We start from the raw sequence: 16018 nt of genomic DNA on the forward strand, positions 1-16018 counted from the left end.
ACAGATATAATGCCAAAAAGGTGTTTTTCGAATTCAGGGAAGTCTAAAACGTGGAGATTCATCAATTTCTGAATTTATTTGAAGAATATAGTTTTTTATAGTTATATTTTTATACTTCGTACAAGAAAAAATAAAAATGTTCTTGTTTACAAGATCATTATGCCGTGATAGCAGTAATCACATAGCAAAGTATTTATTAAAATATTCCGTTTTCAAATAAAACGTCTACTAAATATTTCTATATTTTAACCCGTTAACTGGCAAATGGGGAAAAATTGGAATCAAACAAATTTGGAGGTGCACTTGCTAAATAAGTCAGATATGTTCCTAATATTTATTTTAATTAATTAATTCTTAGAAATTTACTTTAATTCATACTCAGAAATCTGTGTACGAAGGCATCCTTACACTACCTATCAAAAACATCTGGAATTGTAGATCTCTCACAAGAACCAATGAAAGCATGTTGATTCCGAACCATCGTGCTACATAAAGGGTTAAATGTACTCGCAGTTGTATGTATAATTTGGATTTCAAGATCCTAATTAGATACTGTTCACTTATCTAACAACATAAAGTCTGACTAAATATCTCAAATCAGGCCAATAATCAATGAAAGTGAGTCATTGTCCTTTTTCGTAGAATTCCAATGACTCACAATCGAAGACGATCCTAGTTTCTCTAAATAGAATGATTGAGATCAGAGACATGAATTAAAATTAGAAATACGATATACTGCTTAAATACATGAAGCAAAACAGTATTTTTTCAAAAATAATTTAAAGAAACTATGATTAAGAGAAAAAGAATAATTTTGTTATTCACTTGTCCATTAAAATTAAAGCGTAACTTAATTCATTTGAATATTTAATAGAGATACTGCAGTTAACTGAAGCGTTATAATGCATCACAAGTTCGTAACGTTTTATCACTAAATTATGCGAGCTTCTCTTGGAATTACACTTGAGGGATTTCAATAACACATAAACAGAGATATGGATCCTGTTAAACTTCCATTAGTGTAGGAGATAGTTGCTATTAAATTCTAAATTACACTAATCGTGAAACAGGCTTTCAGTTACAAGATTTATTTAATAATTTTTGTATAATTCATTTTATTTTTCTAATAATAACGGAAAGGTTACACTAATGGATTAAAATTTCATTTTTTCAAGATATATTTTATTTCTACTTTCTCGTATATTTAGTATAGAGAAAGTATAATAATCGCCAAAAAATTCGAACTCCAGATTTTGACAAATCTCCATGTTTCTGAAATCCAAGAGTTCGAAAATATTTTTTTGAAAATATTCGTCTGTCTGCGACAAAGGTAATTCAAAAACGCTTTGAGTCAAATTTGCAGATTTCTAACAAATTTTGAGCGAAATCTCTTCAGAGGAAGTCCATCTGTTATAATTAAAAAACGAAGAGAGCTAAAAAGATAAAATTCGATACGCAGATTTAACTTTTATAATATAAACATCTCTCAAATTTTGAGCCAAACTTCAACTACGGTTTGACTGTCTGTCGATCTGTAATTTCAGAAACCTGTGAACGCGAAGATACAAAATCGCTATGTTTTCAATATATCAAATATTTATGGAGATTTTCTGTTTACAAATGCAGTTTTGTATCGAATTCTTGTTTCAATAGGTTAAGAAAAACGTGTCTAAAATAGAAATTCGATTTTCGAATACTATTAACCGCATACCATAATGAACTGTACGCCAAGGATTAATCGCCAAATAACGCCAAGGATTAACTCGCCAATGATGACCCGACAGATGCAGTAAAAGTGCTAAATTCACGCCAAAGATTCATATTTCTTAACTATTGTGCACCAATGCCATGCAAGGTATATTCTTTTCGAACACACTTTTATTAGAGAGTATGAATGAATGTTTTGGGGAAACTCCACCCGCTAGTTTCATATATGAAATTTTAAACTAAAATTAATCCATTTTAGCTAGGATACATAAAATCTATTATCTATTATACTATATGAAAAAGAAAGGAATATTTGAAATTTCTAAACTATTAGAAATAGGCTACTTTCTAACAGTAGGAGGAAAAAAACATAATCAATACTTTAGACTATTTCAATGACTATTTTGAAAAATATCCACCAATCAACATTCGGTGATTTCACGAAATAGCAGCTGATTGGTCTAAATTAATGAAATCCATAACTTTATAATTCATTCAGTTTTACTGAATTACAGTTTAATGGTTAGAAAAGAATGGAACTTTCAGTATTGGAATTTTAGTATGTCAAGTTATATGAAATATAATACGATAAAGGAATTTGCATAAAAGCTAAAACTACATTTTTTTACTCTCGTATATGAAATATACAAAGAGAAAGTAGTATAATCATAGAAAAATTTGAACACAAGATTTTGAAAAAATAATTTCCTAGTTTCAGACATCTCTGAATCCGAAAAACACATTTTTGGAATGTGTCTGTAAATACGATAATACGTGAACTTTTTGACAAAGATGGTTCGAATTCGGTTTATGGTCTTTCAATCAATATTTGTATATTTCTCTCAAATTTTGAATTACATCCATTTCCAGGAAGTCTGCCTGTCTGCCAAAATACAAGTTCACAGAATAACCGCAAAACAAAAGAGCAAGATGGATCAAGCATGATATGCAGATTTACCATCAAAAATGTAGATCCTTATCCAATTTTGAACCAAATCCGAGAAGGAGTTGAAAATCTGCCGGTCTGAACTTTCATATGCCTGCCAACGCTGTAACTTAAATAAATGAAATTGAGTAAGTAATCTTATGATTACAGTTTTAATTATATGTCAAATTTTGGTTTCAACTGATTTTAAAAAAGGTCTTCGAAATACATATTCGATTTTCTGCTGTTTGTATCAACTGACAGCAAACAAATAATAGTCAAAAACCAAGTCCCAAAGATTGTACATTAATTGACCCTTTCGTATTAGTTGTTCGTCAATGACATGGGGTTGATAATACATAAGCACCAGTTTCCTTTGCTGTAGTAACAAACACACAACCCTTAGGTCGATTAGAAAATAAAAATCTGAGCATTTATGGTATTCACTTTCTTATCCAAGGTCGGCAGCTATACTTATAGAGGCAGCTATACTTATAGAGGCAGCTATACTTATATATTAGAGGTTATGCAAGAAAGTTTCATAGAGATCACTATCACTGGTTTAGAAATATATACATTTTTTTAAATCGCCCAAAATATGGTTTTTTTACGTTATTTATAGCTTTTCCTAATGGAAAGTATATGTCTATTTCTTTCTGTAACATTTTCGCAAGTAAATATTGTGTTATAATTAGAATGTACAGCTCCTGTGTGTTAATTCTGAATTTGATGTTTAATAATGAATTTAATAATCCCCCATTTTGAGAACAAACACAATGGGGATTAAAAGGGGTAAACACAATAAGTAAAATGATTACGAAATTTACTTAAACATCATTATTTCTTAAATTTTAATAAACAACTTTCTTAATTATTTTTATATATTAACACTAAAAAATCATAATGTATTCTCAGCCTTATTTATGACTAGCCGCCTTTGGCGACCAGCCGGTTCGCCAATCTTAATGTTCGTTTAAATTTTAATAATTAAATAGCTTGAACAGGAGTTTAACCCCCTTCTTCGCCAAGTTGCGATAACGCGCCAAAGCTGACAATCTTTATTATGCACTATGATTGAACATCTGCTCCTTTGCTTTTGAACATTTCGCAAGGCCGTTGTTGGCGATTTTAAAAAATTTGGCCAAGCAGGGAGTTAAACTCCGGTCGTACCATTAAATATTTTACGCAATTCCAACTTTAATAGATTTTTCAGCAAAATATTTTAAAACTTCAAATTTTGATAGTCATATACTCATAATATTATAATTCACTCATAATATTATAAAGGCCTTCAGTCATAACGTGATATGTATCTCTCTAATTTTCTCGTACCCCTCGTAGAATTTATGCTTTAAATTAAAGTATAAATGATTAATCTGCAATTAATATAATAATATTTTTTACTGAAACAAAGCATTTTTTTAATAATATGATTACTGATAATAGAGTCACTGAGCGTTTAAACTTTATGGGCACTAAAGAATATCTTTCTTAATTTATGTAATATCTCAAGAATTTGTCAACAAAATTTTCTCAGATTCATCATGAACAGATCTATTAATTAACAATGTTTAATTTTAAATGCATCACACACTAAGAAAATAAAATGAATCGTTTAAAATAATCGGTCGAAAACAGGTTTAAAAAAACTACTTAAAAAACGATGTACTTAAAACTATAAGCATATACAAAAAAATATATAACTAACATAAATACAATTTAATTACAAAAGCATGCAACTAACCTAAAAATAATTTGAATCATTGAAAACAGGTTAAAAAAAACTACTTCAAAACGATGTACTTAAAACTATAAGCATATACAAAAAATATATAACTAATATAAATAAAATTTACTTACAAAAGCATGCAACTAACCTAAAAATAATTTAAATCATCCGTTGATAATGGTTGTCATGGCAACAATCAGAACGCAATGCGCATGCGTGAATTTTCTTCGCCACTTACGTAACGCAAATGCGTGAATTTTTCTACGCCAGTTGCGGTAACGCTATGCAGATTAGACATTTTTAATTTCCTTTATTCTGTGTTATTTTAACTCAAAAGTACTTCAGAATGAATCTGAAACATGGATTAATTAACAATGTTTCATTTTAAATGCATTAAACATTAAGAAAATAAACAGAATCGTTTGAAATAATCCGCCAAAAAATGGTAACCCTAGCCTCATTACTGTTGGGAGAAAAAACAAAACTAAGCCTTACTCATTTGGCTGTGGGGAAAATGAAAGATTTTTTTTTTTTTTTTTTGGCAGAAAAGTTGGCGGTAAGGAAAATAGAAGATTTTTTTGGCGGGAAAGTTAGTTTTTAATTAATAATTAAAATTCTAATTAAAATTTCAAAAAAAAGGGACCCCAGGTGCACATTCCCGACCTCTAAGGTATATATATACCAAATTTGATAGCTGTATGTCAAATTACCTGGCCTGTGGAGCGCCAACACACACACACATTCAGCTTTATTATAAGTATAGATTATTCTGACTTCTTTTATAGTCACAACTTACGTTTTAGGAAGTTCTGGTGTGCACCCTGTTATTCTAAATTTTTTTCTAATGTAAAATTTTTTTAAATTACATTGAAGTTATTTTTTTTCTCTGATAAAAACAGCAACTGCCCTTTACCTTTCTTCGCCTTGAGCTTAGAGCGTACTTTTTCAAAGTCCGGCATGTTGTTCCTGAGAAAGAGGTAGTTGGTAGAAGAATCCCAGGCGAAGTCGCGGAAAATCGACACTTTGAAGTCACAGTTGGTGCAACGAAGACTGTCGCAAGCACTGCGAGAGAAAAATTACACATTCATTCTCCAATAAAAATTTAATTTTCATCAATTTTTAAAATCAAATGTTAAAAATAATGAACTTGGCATTCCATAAATGGATTCAAATTACAAATAATCGAATAAAACGGTTAAAAATGTATTAAAAAGTTTAGTCATTTGTCAACAGAACACGGCTCGCTGCGGACACACCCAACTATTTCCAGTGACTAAATATAATCACCTATTTATTCAATTTTACACATAATATTTAAATTCCCCAACTATCTAACGTACTTTTCTTTCAAAAGCTGTCGATGTTTAGGGGACACAGTCGAAAATGCATCACTATGAATTGCCAAAAAAAGTACCAAGTTCTGCTGCGGCGCAAGCTTAGAAACTAAGTTACTCGGTTCTGCAACCAGATTTGTGAAGGGAAGAAGATATTGCGGGTTTAAGTTAGTTATATTAACGTCCCGTTTTAAAACTACACTAGGGCTGTTTTGGGACGGACCTCGTAATTTTGAACCGCGGTCAGATGACAAGGACGACACCTGAGTTGGTATCCCCCTCTCCATACCACGCCACACCAGGAAGGTATTGAGGGAAATTCACTTCAAATGTGATAAAAGAAAAGTTTTAAACGTCTTTCTACACCTGCATGCTCATCAAAATCCAAAATTCAAATTTTTAATCATTTCAGTTATTCTTATATCATTTGCACACAAGTAAGTAAAAAGCAAAAATGGTAATAATTCTTTTTTATATATATTTCTATGCAGTGTGAGATTAAAAATTAAATCATTTTTTTCTCATTTCAACAATTTGTGCGCGGTCCCCGCCTGTTTGATAGAAAAGAGTAATCATCTCTCGGATTCACTTATTTCTGAATCAGAGTTAAGTTGCTGGAATTGAAGGCAACAATCCAGGCTAAATGTCAGCGGAGACGGAAACGTGGAATTACTCTTGTTAAAAAGTTGGAAACGTTTCTCTTTCGACTACTCAATTTTCAAATGTCATTTCATATATATATATACTTTTTTTATTGCGTGCTTCAATTCATACTAAGATTCGTATTGTCATTCTGAAAAAAATGCTTGTTATGGAAACTCAGAACATTTTATCTGAAAAATCGAAATCAATTTATTGCATGCGGAACATAATAATTAAATGCAGTTAATTTAAATATACACAAATAATATCTGGCGAAACATAAAAATTCAATCAATTAAATAATAAAAGATGTTCCAAAATTAAAGCAAGATTTGAATTTGCCATTATTCTTGTAGTAAAGTGTTGGTAACCTTTTAAAAAAACATTTGACAGCTGATAACTTAGGGTTTGTAAAAATGGAGCTTTACGCGATAGAATAGCGTGTTAGCGCAAAATTTGACTTAAATAAAAAACACAAATTTTTTTCTTTAAATTGGTTATATTTTTATTGAATCGTAAAGTATACAGGATATTGTTATGTATGGAATGTAACATAGGGAAAATGGCTTCCACGCTTTGCTGACACATACGCACTCTTGTCGAAATGTTCCATGACCAATTTGCATAAATGTAACTGAATTTCATTGATGCAGCGTTGAATTTCCTCTTTCAAGACCCTCGTGCTTGTGGGCTTGTTGGCATAGATCTTTGACTTCAAATAACTCCATAAAAAGAAATCCAATGGTGTTAAATCACACGATCTGGGGGCCAATTCTCGAATCTCCGAACTATGGCGGCTAGACTTTCATTATTTTTTAAATATTGTTCGACAGTGAAAACATTTTGTACTATCGTGTAACGCTTCATTTTTACTACCTAAACTATCAGCTGTCAAATGGTTTTTTTTAAAATAGGGCTTGCACACTTTCTTGTACGAATGGTGGAAAATTCCAATCTTGCGTTAATTTTGGAACACCCTTTATATAGAATACCATCGGACAAGCTTATAGAAAGACAAGACTTCGAATTCATTAATGTTGTTCAAAGAGACATACTTCTACGGCCGCAGTTATTGAAAATAAAAAAAAAAGTATGACACTGCATCCAATGCAAAAAAATAAGATCGACTATAAATAAGAGCATCGAATAACTGGCGTATAATTTAACGTCATATACGAAAGATAATTATATATCGTAAAACCGTTCAGTTATTTCTTTCCACAATTAATAAGTTATCGACAAAATCTCGCTAAATTTTTAAGTAATTAAAATTTTTTTAAAATAGTTCCGAGGTGCACATTTTTGCCCTTCAAAGCATATTTGTGCCTAATTTACCAACTCTATGTCAAAAAGTCTGGTTTGTAGAACGTCAGCACATACATTCGCTTTTATAATAACTACAGCTTTAGATGACATAAGCAATTTTGATGACACAAGCCATTTGATCGAGACATTACAAGAATTTTATTTGTGTATAGTTTCCAAACGAAATTCAGTGCAACTATAAAAAAAATTCCACTCCGCAAGCTCGAATGCAAAGGTAGATTCCTTTACGTTTAATTTACTATCTGGCAACATAAATTGTTGATGTTAGAAACAATCAATATAAGGATTCGAAAATCACTTTTCAATCCCTAACTTCTAAGATATTGCAATTATCGAAAAACTTTAAATGCAATAGTTGCTCGTCTTAATGAGGCGCAAATTCGGCTAATTGGATTTGTTTTTTAATCTTAATATTAAGAAAGTTATAGCGAAATTAATATTCCAATCTCCCCCTCTATTTCCACCCCTTTTGAACTAGATGGGCCATTTAAGAACTCGTCAGAGATTTTTTCATTTCTAACAACATATTCCAAGTCAGTTAAAACCCAAACAAAATTACTCCAGTTATCCTGTTACATGGGATAACATGGGCAAAGCTTTATACGAATATATTTTTTTACTTTTATATATATATATATATATATATATATATATATATATATATATATATATATATATATAAGAAAATTTTCCGGCGTCTTGATGTGAGAATCATTGCAATAGGTAGTTTTCCTATAGGAATCTACCTAAAAAAATTCTATTTCTGTGTACGAGGGAGTTTTAAATATTCCCAGCTATTAGCATTTAATTCCACAGAAAGTCCCGACCCTGACCCATAGCAAATGTCGAAAAGGAAGAACGCTATGAAAGTAAATTAAAAAAAAGAAACGAAGAAAAACAATAAGAGAAGTCTCTTTTTCTCAGCCGGCAGAGATTTGATGACTACTGCCCCAGAGACCACCTGTTGCCCTCCCATCTATCGTCTGCATCGGCTTAGAGAAGAAGGAAAGGGATACGCTGTGGAATACCTAATGAGCTCCTTCTGACTCGAATCGATGGCAAAAGGGTCGCCGAGGTCGGCCTTAACAAGTGTGTGGCCTCCGATCGTAAACTTGTATTACGTCTCAGAGTATCAAAATTTTTTCAATGTAAATGCAATAGGATTTCTTTCAAAGTGCGTAGGTCATTAAGAAGCTTGAAGAAACAGTAAGGAAACTATTGATAATGAAACTTTCGGAATTCTGTTTTATAGTGTTCTTCCGAATTATCTTTTTTCCCCCGCCAAAATCTAGAAGGAATGTTTTCGCTGCGAATGCTGAGTGTTTTGTATTTATTTTCTTAGAGTCTAAAGTTTAACGAAATTGAAATTTGTTTGAGATCAGCAATTTTGACATTAAGACTACTTACCAATTTATTTATTTTGCTTCTTATGTTTTGGAATTGTTATTTATAATAAAACAATTAAAAAAAAGATTCATAATTTATATGTTATTTATATATAAAAATTAACAAATTAACACCTACATTTTAATATTTGACAGAATTAGTCTAAGTTTAGATATAGATTTATAAATGCTTTATTACTAAAAATCATCAAACTATATTGTTGCATTTTTATATTTATACGAAAAGACAAATCGACAGATAAGTCAATCATTTGATAAATTTGGCTCAGAATCCGAAGCAAATCAACACCTTCTAGTAATAATGTTTTTGGCTTGTTGCGTATTTGATTATTGTTCTCAATACACTTGAATAGAAAATAAAATTGGTGTTGAGGATCTCATCCAAAATTTGAACAAAATTTAAATTTTCGATATGATGACCACATATTAAATTTCTTCAAAATATCCTCCACTTGTCCACATGTCAATTTCATACTATAAATACTTTCTCTTCGTAAAATTCGCATACAAAAATGCAAAATTTAATCAAATAAAACTTTTGTTTGGATAGCTTTCGTTGTGACAATACCAAATAATACATTTTTCAATTTTAGGATGAACCCTTTTTCAAGTAAAGGAAAGTTCATAATCGTAAATATATCAGCTAATTTTACTGATAACTACATGAAACTTTTTTCTTTATTTTTGTTATGATTTTTTTAGCCGATCTCCTTTATTTTTTTATTGTTTATTTTTTAACTCTCTTATTTCGCAGCTAGGAGCCCTGTAAAGTGTTTTAATAATTTCAGAATAGTTATTTAACGATAGATACACGTTACTTCCATGGCTATACGAGACGCCGTTTTCAATCTGAATGGCTAAAAATGATTTTATCGGTCAACCTATATACCAAATTCCTTGTTAACAGAAATAGATTAATACAATTTTTTTCTTGGACATTCTTTATGCAGTTTTTTCCAAGATTCTGAAAGACGTTCCGCTAGCAATTTCTTTGAATCGAAACAAAATCTACAAAAATAGATGAATGTAATTTTTTTCTTGGAAATTCTTTATGCGGTTTTTTTCCAAGATTCTGAAAGACGTTCCATTAGCAATTTCTTTGAATCGACACAAAATCTATCTTTCTTCTTCAAAGGAAGGAAAACAAACTGCGCTCTTTTTACTTTGATTACAAGAAGAAATAATTACTATCGTATTTCAAAGAAAAGGGGGATTCAACGTCCCTTTGAAAATAGTCCTAAAATACGATACAAATCCTCTTAAAAACGTTTACGTACGATAAAATAAAAAACGTTTTCCTTTCTTAGAGGGAAAAAAAACGGCAGCGTAATTTTATAAAATTTAAATTTCAAATGAAGTTTATAAAATATGATAAATAATTTTTTGTCTATTAAATAACAATTAAATAAAATTAATAAACTCAAATTAAATGCAAATCAGAGTAATAAAACATGGAATGCATTGATTTGAACGATACATTTAAAGGCAAATTTTTATACTTATTATGAGAGACAGATGAAGGCATAATAATATCGATTTATTTATTTATTTTTTTAGATTTCGTTTTATTTCCATTTTTTTATTGCATTAAATAGTTTCAAAGCATTAGTAAGGATATCTTTTCATTGATGAATTTACAGATTAACCCTCTGAGTCTCAATAAACGATCATAACATTCTGTGGCAAATGAATCTTCTCATATTGCTTCAAGAAAGCGTAGGGGATATATATAGAAACTACTATCTGTGTATCCATTTAATGTACAAGTCGTTCTAGTCTTCAAAGGCATAGCGAAAAAAGGACATTATGGTAAATTATGTCCTGCACACCGGTCAAAGACACAGCAAAAGGCATATATTTTTACTGCCTATGTATTCAATGTACAAGTCATTCTAGCCTTCGATGGTATGACGAGAAAAACGCAACATGGTTAATGATGTCCTGATCACCGGTCGAGGACACCGCAAAAGCCGTATATTTCTACTGTCTAAGTATTAGACGTACAAGTTATTCTAGCCTTCAAAGACATAGCGAGAAATGACAAGATGGTTAATTATGTCCTGCGCACCGGTCAAAGACACGGCAAGAGCCGTATATTTTTACTGTCTATGTATTCAATGTACAAGTCGTTCTAGCCTTCGATGACGTGGCGAGAAAAAGACAAGATGATTAATGATGTTCTGCGCACCGGTCGAGGACATCAGGAAAACCGTATATTTCTACTGTCTATATATTTAACGTACAAGTCGTTCTAGCTTTCAATGGCATGACGAGGAAAGGACAAGATGATTAATGATGTCATGGGCACCGGTAGAGGACACCACAAAATCGTATATTTTTACTTTTGTGTTTTCTTTTTAAAAAAAAATTACATCCAGAAGGAGAACAAAATACTGCATTAGGGCTAATAGAGTATCAAGTATAAGTAGAGTCTAAAGATATAGCATTTTTTTTAAATTCTTTTGTCATATTTATCGTTAGTAAAATATAATAAATGTCTTCTCGATACTCCCCACCTCCACCCCAGCAGGACATCTATACTTCATGAGCCTCAAGACTACATCACTGCTTCAAACACTATTTATTTTTGAAATTCCACTCCTTCTCTTTATTTTCATGGAAATTGACGGTTACCTCCTTAATAGTTAGTTCTATAGTTACAGCCGTGGGTTGAAGTTGGTTATATTAATGTCCCGTTTGAAGCAACACTTGGGCTATTTTGGGACGGACCTCGTAATTTTGAACCGCGGTCAGATGACGAGAACGACACCTGAGCTGGCACCCCTCTCTCCACACCACACCACACCAGCGGGAGGACGTTTGCACAGCCGTGGGAATTTGTGATTTTTACTTTTCTTTTGTGAGGCAAATAAAGCAAATCTATCGTAATCAACGAAAAAAAATACGATCACGAGATTTCAATTTGATTTTAGATCTTTATAAGTGCAAATAAATCCTGTCTGGAGTTATATCTATTTTTATGAAAAAGCGATAACTCAAAAATGGAATAAAGAAATTTGACCCTTTAACCAAATTTCACATTTGTAATAAATTTTAGTACAAAATATGTCCATAGGCACGTCCAATTATATGAATGTAAACTCGATAATATAAATATCTAACGAGTTAGACAGGGAAATTTTATATATGGCTTACCAGTATCAAATTGTGGATCAAAAACATTGAAATTGTCTATATGCCGAAGTGCCTATTTATGAATATGTAAATGCGAATGCTAAAAAGCATAATAAACTTTGAATGTTAATTGCGGTATGTGAGTTTAACATCAAAACTAGAAATCTGAGTTAAATTTTGGATCCAACAGTATAATGGAAAGGTTCTAAAATATAAACTCGCTTTCCTTTAGCTATATAGGTAAATTTCAGTACGTGAACTTAATATGAAAGCTTTAATCTGAGTTAAATTTTGGAGCTAATCCGATGAAATTAAATGCAAAATCCGTTGTCTAAATAGAAATCCTATAACTAAAGGTTAGTTTCGGTATGTGAGTTTAACATCAAACCTGTAAATCTCAGTCAAATTTTAGAACCAACAGTTCTAATGGAAAGGATCCAAGATACAACTCTCTCCCTCTTAGCTATTTAAGTGAATTTCAGTACGTGAACTTAAAGCTGTAAATCTGGGTTAAATTTTGAAACTAAATACTAAATCCATCATCTAAGTACAAAATCCGTTGTCTAAATAGAAATCCTAGTTACAAAATCGAGGAAAGAACATTTTCGTTGGTTGAGCAGCTGTGTCAGATGCTTTAAGAAAGAGAACGAACGAATCATCAAAATTGCTTTGAACCATCATTTCCATTATAGTTTAATCTCATTAAAGTTGCTTTAAAAGAATACAGAGCCCGAAATGGCTTCCAGTACACGAAATTATTCTGAAATTCAAATGTGTCATTACCAGTCTCTTACAGATTATAGACTGTTCAAAACGACTTTTTCTTGGAAGTTTAACTCAATTTTTTTGTCTTGTCAATCACGATAATTCTAAAGCTAAGCCAAAAATGCTATTATTAGTACAAAATGCATCTCTCGAAATGGAACCTCTGTCTCATTATACTTGCATTACAACAGGATCTCGTTCGATCCGTTTTTGCAAATAGTTCGAATCGGTAATTCATCACGATCATGTTTTATTCACCAAAAATATTCCCCCTTTCATCGGCATCTTTTCAACTCTCGCTTTCTATCGTGTTATATTCGAAATTTCATTCCTTCTAAAGCATCCCCTTCCGTAAAATCCATCTATCATATTTATAATTTGTGAGACCTGGCCTTTGCCTCTGCTTTTTATCTCTCTCATTACTTCATGGGGAATGGGCAGAACTTCGCTTTGCGTATTAATGAGATGGTAATTCTCAAGGCAAAGTGCTGGATCGGTGAAGGTGACATGGAACAGCGATTCTGCGCAACAAACGCAACATTAATAGTAGGTAGAATTTTAGAATATCAGAGATTTAATTGTTTATTTATGCAATATGGCTCTTTATATGTTTCGTAATGCAAGGTTATTTAAAACAGTTGCAGAGGTTATAAAGGCTATAACTTCCTAGTAAACAACGGTAAAAAGAAAAAAAAATTATAAAATATCGGAGAGCCTGAGTTTTCATTTGCATATGTAATTGTTGCCCTATGTGACATTCTTTAAACAACAATACCAGCTTTCTGGCTTAGTAATATAAGTCAGAAAAAATTATTAAATTTTTATGAGCTGTAATTATTGTCCTATTATTGTCCTTTTCCACTTAGTCAAAAACAGTAAAGCAGTAACAGTTAAGGAGCATAATCCAGAAAAATTTATTACATTTTTATTTGCATATACAATTATTATCATATGCGACTTCCTTTAGGCAACAACATCTAAGCAGTAACAATTAAGAAAAGACAGAAATTTTTTATTTGCATATATAGCCATTGACCTATGTGACTTTCCTTAGGTCAGCAACATCCAAGTGGTAAGAGTTCAGGAACATAAGAAAAATTTTAATGAATGTGCTAAAAATATAGTCAGAATCAAGAGAGACTGTATAATAAGATTATTTGATCGAGTTAAAAGTATTGGATTACACAGAGTATTATATTTTAATCGATCATCGATAGGGTATTTTTTTATATATTGATATACCACAAAGTTTTTAAAGAAAAAAAACACTTATTGTCTTTAATATGGCGAGGCGTTTAAGAAACATCTTATTATCTTTAAAACTGCCACGATGCAAAATAAAACGCCTTATTGTCCTTAAAATGACTATTTACTATAATTGCTATCACTGAAAAAAAGATTATAATACCTGAAGTGTTCCAAAGCAACTATTAGAACTTTATATCCTTCCGCAAGTTATTTGGCAATTCAATAACTATTTATATTAGGAATATAGTTAATTAATATTGGTTATATTAAATAATAGTTATATTAAAATTAATAGTTATATTAAATTGCAACACAATGGATTGAGAAATAGTTTAGTTTTGTTTTGATTAATAACTAAGACAAATAGGCCAGTTTTAAGTTAGACGATGGATATCTTGGGACATTTCTCTTAATAATGAACCGTAATCATAGGACGAGGATGACACTTGAGCTGACACTCCCTTCTCCAATTCCATGCTATTTAAATGGAATTTTACGAAAATGGTCGACGTGATACGCTTAAAGTTCAACAATAATTTTTTTTGTACCTAGAGCGTTTTCACTTGTAAATTTACAAAAGTAATCTATTACCTTATCAATATCATTTCACATCTGCTTCGCTTCAAAATACTGAACTGTATTTTTGTCTCAAATGCATCGTTCTTTGCCATTTTCATTCTTCGACAAAAGTATGAATTTCACGATTCCAACCAAAATGTCTCAAGTCTAAACACTATGAATGAGATATTAAAAGGCGAAAGATAAATTTTCAATCTGTGAATTATTTAATGTTTATTTAAAACAGATTGAGTAATTTAAAAATTCCTTTTGTTCGTGCTCAATTTCTTTCTGAAAAATTCTTTAATGGAGGTAATGCGAAAAGTTTGAAATGGAATTTTATCTCGAATTTAATTCCTTAAATACTGCATTCGACAAAATAATTAGTTGTGTAAATCAATAGGAATAGTCTCCGCCAGATATTCTCGCCTACTTTCCAATAAACCTTTTATGTCAGAAAATGCCTTGCATAGCATTGGCGTACAGTAGTTACAAAATATTTACTTTTGGAAAAATTTAGCATATTTGCTGAATCTATCGTGTCATCCTTGTCGAGTTTTTTGGCGTTAATAATATCCAAAAATCGAATTTGTGTTTTAGAAACGCTTTTCTCAACCAAATAGAACAAAGATTTGACACAAAACTGAAAGTATAGTCACAAAACCCCATAGCAAATTTGATATATATAAGTCATTGCGTTTTTGAATTATTGAATTTATATGTTTCCGAAAGTACAGATAGACAGACAGTTAACCCAAAGTTGGATTAGGCTCAAAATTTGACATGTTTCTACACTACAGATGTTAAATATGTATACAAAATTTTATTTACCATCTTATTTTTTTATTCAATTTTATCTATATCTTATCTTATTTCGTTTTGCAATTTTCATGTTAAATTATATTCGAACAGACAGACAGATGGACTTCCTCTGAACAGATTTTACACAAAATTTGATAGAAATCTGCAAATTTGGTTTCAAGCCTGTATACCAAATTTCATTTCATCCGTATAGCTCAAAGCGTTTTTGAGTTATCTTTGCTACAGACAGATGGACGGACGGACGGACATAATCCAAAAATGTCTTTCTTTTGAACTGAGGTCTAAAATGTGCAGATTCATCAAAATCTTGAGTTCGAATTTTTCTATACTACGTATACGAGAAAATAAAAATAGTGCTAAATTTTGAAAAAAGTCAATGTAAATGTATGTGAAATTATAATTTAATCAATACAAAGATCTC

The 16018-nt window shown here is 31.1% G+C and overlaps 1 long non-coding RNA gene across 1 annotated transcript in view; it reads left to right on the forward strand.

The window, feature by feature from the left end:
* Positions 1 to 2689, forward strand: part of LOC129972628 (uncharacterized) — a 98995-nt gene extending 96306 nt beyond the window's left edge. The window contains exon 3 of the long non-coding RNA XR_008784879.1: positions 2578 to 2689. This is a non-coding gene — a long non-coding RNA (uncharacterized LOC129972628). The remainder of the gene's footprint in view (positions 1 to 2577) is intronic.
* The last annotated feature ends 13329 nt before the right edge of the window (positions 2690 to 16018 follow it).

Source organism: Argiope bruennichi, chromosome 6, assembly GCF_947563725.1.
Source record: "Argiope bruennichi chromosome 6, qqArgBrue1.1, whole genome shotgun sequence".
Taxonomy (NCBI): Eukaryota; Metazoa; Arthropoda; class Arachnida; order Araneae; family Araneidae; genus Argiope; species Argiope bruennichi.